This window comes from Petaurus breviceps, unplaced genomic scaffold, assembly GCF_028583685.1.
Source record: "Petaurus breviceps papuanus isolate PSGF00001 unplaced genomic scaffold, PetGlider_PUasm1.0 176, whole genome shotgun sequence".
NCBI lineage: Eukaryota > Metazoa > Chordata > Mammalia > Diprotodontia > Petauridae > Petaurus > Petaurus breviceps.
Window position 1 is genome coordinate 32,445,466 of NW_027185771.1, and position 8,655 is coordinate 32,454,120.

The window sequence follows — 8,655 nt, forward strand, 5'->3', positions numbered from 1 at the left end:
AGGTAGCACTAGAGTCATGCCATTCTGACTTCTGTACATCTGAGTTCTCAAAAAAACAGTTTGTCAAAAAAAACCAGTAACAATTTTAAAAATAATATGGAAATCTATTTATTAAAACAACTAATCTTTTTATTTATTTTTAAAGAAATTGGGGTTAAGTAACTTGCTCAAGGTTACACAGCCAGTTATATTTTGTGTGGGTGTTAAGTATCTGAGGCCAGAACCGATCCCGATCCCCGGTCTCCTGACTCCAGGGCCGGCACTCTTACTAACTGCACCACCTGGCCGTCCCTGTTAATCCTTTTATTAAAGAAAACAATATGACTTAATGAAAACCTTTTAGAAGGAAGGAATCAAATAAATATAGGCAGTCTTTCTGTTTATGGCAAGATATACTGGAAAAGTGCTGTGAAAAATCTAATTTTCATTTAGTCAACAAGCATTTATTAAGTGCTTAATATGTGTTAAACACTGTGCTAAGCACTGGAGATACAAAATTAAAAACAAAACAAAACACCAAACCCCTTGTTCCTGTCCCAAAGAGGCTCACATTCTAACGGGAGAGATACCATGCAAATAACTATGTACATACATGATATCTACAGTATAAATGAATAGTAATCTTAGAGGAAAGGCACTAGCAGGGTATGGGCTAGAGGGAGGGATTCCAAGAGAGACTTCTATTAAGAGGTAAGATGTGAGTTTAGTCTTGAAGGAGTCCAGGAGATTCAGGAACAATGATATTGTAGGAGATTACATATATGACTAAAGGGCTAATGTAAGGGTGGGGAACCTGTGGTCTCAAGGCCACATGTGGCCCTATAGGCCCTCCAGTGTGGCCCTTTGACTAAATCCAGACTTCACAGAACAAATCTCCTTAATAAAAGTATTTGTTCTGTAAAACTTGGACTCAGTTGAAAAGCCACACCCAAGAACCTAGAAGGCCACATGTGGCCTCAGGGCCTATTTAGGGTTCCTTACCCCCGGGCTTATGGCTTATTATAGAAATGTCAAATTTCTTATTTTAGCACTTATAACTTGAATGATACCAACCTTTTAAAATCATATGTGAATGGATTAAACACAGCAACATAGTAACAAATCATCTAAAATTGTATATATTATCTAGTATACTGTACAAATTTCTTTGTAATTCCTGCTTATAATTACTCTAACAATGTGGAAGGTAAAGGAGCACCTTTATCAGTCTGATGGAATTTACAAGTGTTTCTTTGATAAGATTTTGATAAGGTACCTTTCAAGAAAGAAAATTTTTGGTGAGACTTAAGACCATTTGAAATAACTTTTTGAGAAACTAAAATGTGGATTCCTATTTTCTTGCAGTTTTCTCACTGTAAATTTCCCAAGCATAGGTTAGAGAGCAAAGTTGTTGGGTTTACTGCTTTCTAGAGCTGCCATCCCATCAGCCTTTACAGGTTCACTAACAGATGTAAAAACTAATGTTTTTCAGGGCAGACCCCTTTAAATTATATTAATCAGTTCTTACTGGCACTGAAATTTTGCAGTCTTTGATCCATCTCTGTGTTGTGATTTTGTAATTCCAAAAACCCTCAAAGCATTGGCTGGATTAATGGCCAGATTCAGAACCTTGAGTTTGATTCCAAATATTTAAAATAAATAATTGTATATTTAACTCCTTTATTTTGCCTTTTTGTCTTGTATTGCAATTAGAGCACTGTTTTCTACCTTTTTTCAGCCATCATTAAGGTTTGAATATAAGGACTATATGAGACAGTATACTATAGTGGATAGAGAAAATGGTCATGAAACTAGGAAGATCTGGGTTCAAGTTCTGTGTCTGATCTACTAGTTTTGTGATCCTAGGTAAGTAATGTAACTTCTCAGTGCTCTACGCAACCTTCTAAGACTTAAATTTACAAAGAAGGTGCTGACCTGCAATAGTAAAGGGGATTTTTTCACCCAGAGCTCCCTGTATCACTAAAATCTCAGATCCAGTTCCTGCCTCTTATGAAGACTATAAAGCTTGGTTTTACAACAAACATGACAGACCTTATACATTCAAGTGAAGGCAATCCTTTAAAATAGTCACCTTGGAGAGAAATACATTTATTCCAATGATGCTGCCATTGCTTAAAATATTTGTGGAATTGTCTTCAAAGCTAGTCCACCAGTTAGCTAATAAAATGTGACTCATCATTCTACCTAATTATCTATTTCTCCTTTTTTTTTTTGCCAGTCTGACTCTTTATTTTTAAATTTTGTTTTTTCCTGAAATAGAGACAATTTGGATTTAAAATGCAATGTGGCTTAGTGAATAAACAGAGCCTCAGAATCAGGAAGGGTTCAAGTTCCATTTCTGACACATACTTATTTGGTATCTCTAGATAAGTCCCACAAAACACTTTTCCATGGTCAACTCCCTAATACTACAGGTTACCAAAAAACCCCAAAATTCGTTTTCTTCTGTATATCGATTTTCTTTTTCCTGATCCTTAATTTTTGCTGTGTCAAGTTCCAGTTTGAACATAGCACCTGCATCCTGTAGGGTTTGATTTTTATGCAGCAATTATTTTTCTTTTTCATGACTATCAGGAGCCTCAGAACTCTGAATCATTTTGGAAGCAGTTGCTTCTATTTTTGCTTCCAAAGAGGATTATTCAACTCTGTCTTGCAAAGCTCTGGCATTCTGCTCCTGAGAAAGTTGTCTGTGAGTATCGTTTCACTCTTCTTCAACCTCTTTCAAATTATTTCTTACTTTTCTCAGTTCAAGGTCCAGAGTTCTAAGAGTGAGTTCAAGTTGCTGCTTTAGCTCCACTCCTTTACTATATTGTTCTTGTTTTCTTCTTAACTGTTCTTTAATTTGTTTTTCAAATAGCATTGTTGCACTCACTCATTTTTCTTCCTCTTGCTTCAGTGTAAACCTGAGGCTCCAGAGTTCTCTGTCCCATTCTAATTCAGCTTTTTAAGGCATTCTTCTCCTCATTGCCTTTTTGAGCCTCTTTTGCCATTTGAGTTAGTCTGTTTTTTTAAGGTATTATTTTCTTCAGTCAGGCTGTTGACTCTCATTTTGTAATTTTCTTGCATCATTCTCATTTCCTTCCCAGTTTTTCCTCCACTTCTCTTATTTGGTTTTCAAAATCCTTTTTAAGCTGCTCTATGGCCTGTAACCAGCTTATATTTTTCTTGGAAGCTTTTGGTGCAAGAGTTCTGACTTCACTGTCTTCCTCCTGTTCCATGCTTTGATCCTTTTTGTCCCCAAAATAGGAGTGGAAAGTTGGATTGCTCTGCTTGCTTTGCTTCCTTTGCTTGCTTATGTTGCCACTCAATTACTTGACTTTTGCGCTTTTTACCACAGTAGAACTCTGCTACCAGAGAGGGGAGCTTTGTTCCAAATCACTGGGGTTTTCTCAGCTGCCAGAGCTATTAGTTGGGTACCCTCTCTGAAGCCTCCACACACTCTGGCAAACTAGTCACATACCCCAGGACCTCCACCCTAGACAGTGATCCAGATCCAAGCAGGTTAAAGCAAGAGTGATTACCCCTCAGACTGGTTGCTTGGTCCCCCTACAATTTTTAGGCCAGGAGCTCTGAAGTAGCCATGTGGAGGCAACTGCACGGCTGTGCCTCAGCACCTCAGCTGCTTCTCCCTCCAGGTGGTAAAGGCTGGACTGCACTCCCAAACTCCTGGTTCCCAAAGTCCACACTGCACTGACCTCTCACTTTGTCCTTAGCATCTATGGGTTGATTATTCAGAAACCACCGCAGTTGCTGGTGATCTGAAGTCCCTCCAGCTGGCAGCTGGTTGTGGCTGCCCTGAGGCTAAAACTGCGGGCTCACATGGGGCTGGGTTTGGCTCCCTCCTTCCTGCTGGCCTGCCGGGCTGTCCTCGGTGGGAGGTTAGCTTCTCTCTGTCATTTTGTGGGTTCTGTAGCTCCAAAGTTTTTTTAGAGTCATTTTTTACCATGAACTGGAGGAGGTGGAAGCGGAATCCCTGAGGAAGTCCTATTTCTATTCCTCCCTGAATCAAGCCAATCTTGGCCAGTCTAGTCACCCAAACAAATATGAGTTTAGTCTAACACTATTTATTTTTCTTTTTAAGGTTAATTTAAATTTTTACACTTCGTTCATTTCACAGCAATCCTCTCATGTGCTCTTACTTTAGTATAAGTATAGAAAACCATTTATGCCAGATTAACAGAGTGCATAACATTCACACCCATGATTCACTTCTCCTCCAAGGAAGGAATTATGTCATCAGTCATTAGTTTTTGATGATTTCTGCTTTATTTATAGTTTGACATTTCATAATGTTAGGTCGAGGCAGATAGATGGAACAGTGGCTAGAGTTCTGGGTCTGGAGTAAGGAAGAACTAAGTTCAAATGTGGCCTCAGATACCAGTCACGTGATCCTAAGCATGTCACTTAACTCTGTTTGCCTCAGTTTCCTCATCTGTAAAATGAGAAGGGAATGGTAAACCACTCCATTATCTTTGCCAAGAAAACCCCAAATGAGGCATGAAAAATTGGACACAACTGAAACAACTGAACAGCAACACTGTTTGGTCTCCTACATATCTACTTCTTGTCACTGTTTCCCTTGGCTTTCTGGACCTTTTGTTCCTGCAAATATATTTTAGTACTATTTTATCTAGCTTTGTAAAGTGACCTCTTGCTAACAAATTCATGTGCCATCTTTGCGTGGAACTATGCTAATCTCTTTATCATTCTAAATTATTAAATGTGTTGCTGAAGTGAACACTGCTTTGATTTGTTTTTAGTGAATCCATACTCTTGCCTAGTGATCTTTGCTTCCCTAAATGGTCACAAATGAATAATACATTTTAGAAATATGTCAAGAATGAATATCAAACTCATTCATGTGTAGTTTAATGAGTCACTTCTTCCCCTTTTGGAAAACCAGGAAACCAGTCTTGGGGGACTCTTGTGGGACTCTTGTGGGACTCTTCTCATTCTCTATGACTTAAAACAATTTTATTCTTATTTTTACTGTTACATCAATTCATGTTTAATATATCCCCTCCCCTCTGCTAACAAGCCATTCCTAGCAACAAAGATTTAAAAAGAAGGAGACAATAAGCAGTTCACTAACCAAAACATCACCGATATTTTACAATACATGTAGGATGTGCTGGGAAATGCTTAACAATCAGCTTTTAAAAATGTAGTGACAGCATACTGTGTAATTAATATTTCCTCCATTATTTTCTTAAGTCTAGAGGCTAGACAATCAACAAAACAATAAATTGTGGCATGATTTGCAGCATTTGCTGATTTCTAAGGTATAAATGCTCACACTGAAAATTCAACAATTGGCTCTCTAAAGCCATTAAAAACTGGGCCCCGATCCCTACAAATATGTTATATTCTTCACCCATATTCTCCCACCTCCATGATGGAGGTAACAAAGTGCATTTTCCACTGTTTTCTGGAGGTAAGCTTGAAGCTATGTAGCATTGTTGTTGTTGTTTTCTTTTGATTTACATTGTTGCAGTTCTTTAAGACTTTTCAAAGAATGTTGACCATTGTTTAGCAGCCCCATCATCCAGGTCTGTATCTTTCAGTTGGTGATCCCATTAGTTTTCATGGGTTTGTTGTTGCTATGCAGATATATACATGTATGCATGTGTGTGTATGTATGTGTGTGTTTGTGTATCCAGCCCCAGTCTCGTTGCCCAAGTTCACACACTAACTATTAAACATTTCAGATTGAAGGGGCAGGCAGCCACCTTGCCCCTGAATATAATATTAGGTCATATAATAATATAAAGCATTAAGGTTTTGATCCTTTCAGACTTGGAGTACCTATATTCATAACTTGCAAAATGTGTGAAACCTTCAGTGTCTCATACCCTTAGGGACCAATTCATAGATTGTAAAAGGTATAAAATTGAGAGTGATTCAGTCACACCATGTGATGCTAAACAGAATTGTAAGGAGTTATGCAACCTGCTTATTTAGTCCACTACAAATTTATACCATTTAATCTCAATTTTGTCTGCATTGAAGTAGGGTAATTCTTTTTTTCCTCTTTAATTTATTCTCTGTTGCACTTACCACAGGGGCTGTTGTAAATCTTCTCTTCTTTCTTCATGCTTCCCCCTTCCTTCTCTTTACTTGCTCAGCTGAGAACCTCATTTCATAATTTATGAAGAAAATGATGGTAGGAATGAAAATAGAATAATATTTATGTTACAGAGCAGTAATTATCCAAGTCACTTGATACTGTTTTAAAAAACAGAAATGATAGAACTCAATAACCTGGTGTTTGGTAGACTGGAAACATAAATGACTTAGGAAAGAAATGTCTATTTGATAAGAGATTTTGAGAACACTGGAAAGGATTTCTGTAGAAATAAGCTTTAAGTTCATCTTTTAGACAATTTTCCAGAGGAAATTAAAAACAGATAAATGATCTGAACATTAAAGATGCTACCATTAAAAATCAGGAGCGAAGCAAATCTTGTTGTCAACATCTACAGACAGTGGGTGAATTTATAACCAAAGAATAGAGGTAATTACAAAAGGTAACATAGATAATTTTATTGCATTCAACTGGAAAGTTTTTTAATTAATTAATTTTTAGTTTTCAACATTCGTTTTCACAAGATTTTGAGTTCCAAATTTTCTCCCTATCTCTCCCCTCCCCCCACCCCAAGATGGTATATACTCTGATTACCCCTTCCCCCACTCTGTCCTCCTTTCTATCATGCCCTTCTTATCTCCTTCTACCTTACTTTCTTGTAGGGTAAGATAGATTTCTATACCCCATTACCTGTGTACCTTATTTCCCAGTTTCATGTAAAAACAATTTTTAACATTTGTTTTTAAAAATTTAAGTTCCAAATTCTCTCCATTCTTCCCTCCCCACCCACCCTCATTGAGAAGGCAAACAATTCAATATAGATTATGCAAAATACTTCCAGAATAGTCAAGTTGTGAAAGACTAACTATATTTCTCTCCATCCTATCCCACCCCTTACTTATTCTATTTTCTCCCCTTCTATTATCCCCACCCCCCTTATGTCCTCTTCTCCCTTACTTTCTTGTAGGGTGAGATACCCAATTGAGTATATATGTGATTCCCTCCTTAAGCCAAATCTGATGAGAGTAAGGTTCACTCATTCCCTCTCATCTCCCCCCTTTTCCCCTCCATTGTGAAACCTATCTATCTATATGTGTATATATACATATATGTGTATATGTGTATATATACAGACACACATACACATATATATGTATGTGTATGTATACACAAACACATTTCCTCCAACTATCCTAATGCTGCAAAGGGTCTCATCTCATGAGTTACAAATGTCATCTTTCCATGTAGGAATGTAAACAATTCAACTTTAATAAGTCCCTTATGATTTCTCTTTTCTGTTTGCCTTTTCATGCTTCCCTTGATTCTTGTACTTGAAAGTCAAATTTTCTATTCAGTTATGGTCTTTTCATGAAGAATTCCTGAAAGTCCTCTATTTCATTGAATATCCATTTTCCCCCCTGAAGTATTATACTCAGTTTTGCTGGGTATGGAAAGCTTTTGCACACATAAATTTAAATCACCTAAGATAAGAAGGAAAACAGTCAATTGGGAAATATCTTTGTATTTAATATCTACCAAAGGTTTCTATATTCAAGATATATAGACAACTTATCAAAATATATGACCAAAACCTATTCCCCAATAGTTGTCAAAGGAAATGAAGAAAGTTCTCAAAAGAATTGCAAATTATTAACATCCATCCATATAACAGAATATTCCAAAACACTAATAATAAGAGAAATATGAATTAAAACCTATCTCATTTTGAATTAAAACATATCTCAAATTAAAATTGTATCCATCAATTTGGTAAAGATCAAAAAAGATGGGAATAGTCACTGTTGGAGGGGCTGTGGAAAGACAGGCACACTCATGCATTGTTGGTGAAGATGTGAACTGGTATAACAATATTGGAAAGCAATTTGGAATTATACAAACAAAGGGACTAAAATGTCCAGACCTTTTGGCTCACCACTAGGCATATACCCCAGAGAGGTCACTGACAAAAGGAAAGACTCCATATAAACCAATATTTATAACAGCAATTTTTGTGGTAGTCAAGAATTAGAAATAAAATAGATATCCATTGATTGGAGAATGGCTAAAATAATTGTGGTATGTAAATATAATAGAATATTACTGTGCTCTAAGAAATGTTGACTAAGAAAGACATGGGAAGTTTCATATAAACTAATTTAAAGTGAAGTAAGCAGGGTCAGTAAAACAATATACATAATGAAAACAACAATGTAAATGGAAAGAACAACAGTCACAAAACAATTAAAAATGATTGCTTTGAAATTATATTAACCAAGCTCAGTTTCAAAAGAAGAGATAGGAGAAGGCACTTTCCTGTACTCCTTTGTAGAGGTAGAGGTCCACAAGTTTAGAACATTGCATATGATGTTGGATTTTTTTCAAGATGCTGATTGATTTGCCAAATTTTATTTTCTTCCTCTTTTTTTTTTAAATAATTTCTTTGTTCTAAGGGATGGCCCTTTGGAAGAAAGGAATGGGGAAATGAAAGTAATATAAAGCAAAAGATATCAAGAAAATTTCTTTAATAAAAAAGTCAAGAGTAATGTCTATGAGGAATCTTCTCTGGAAAT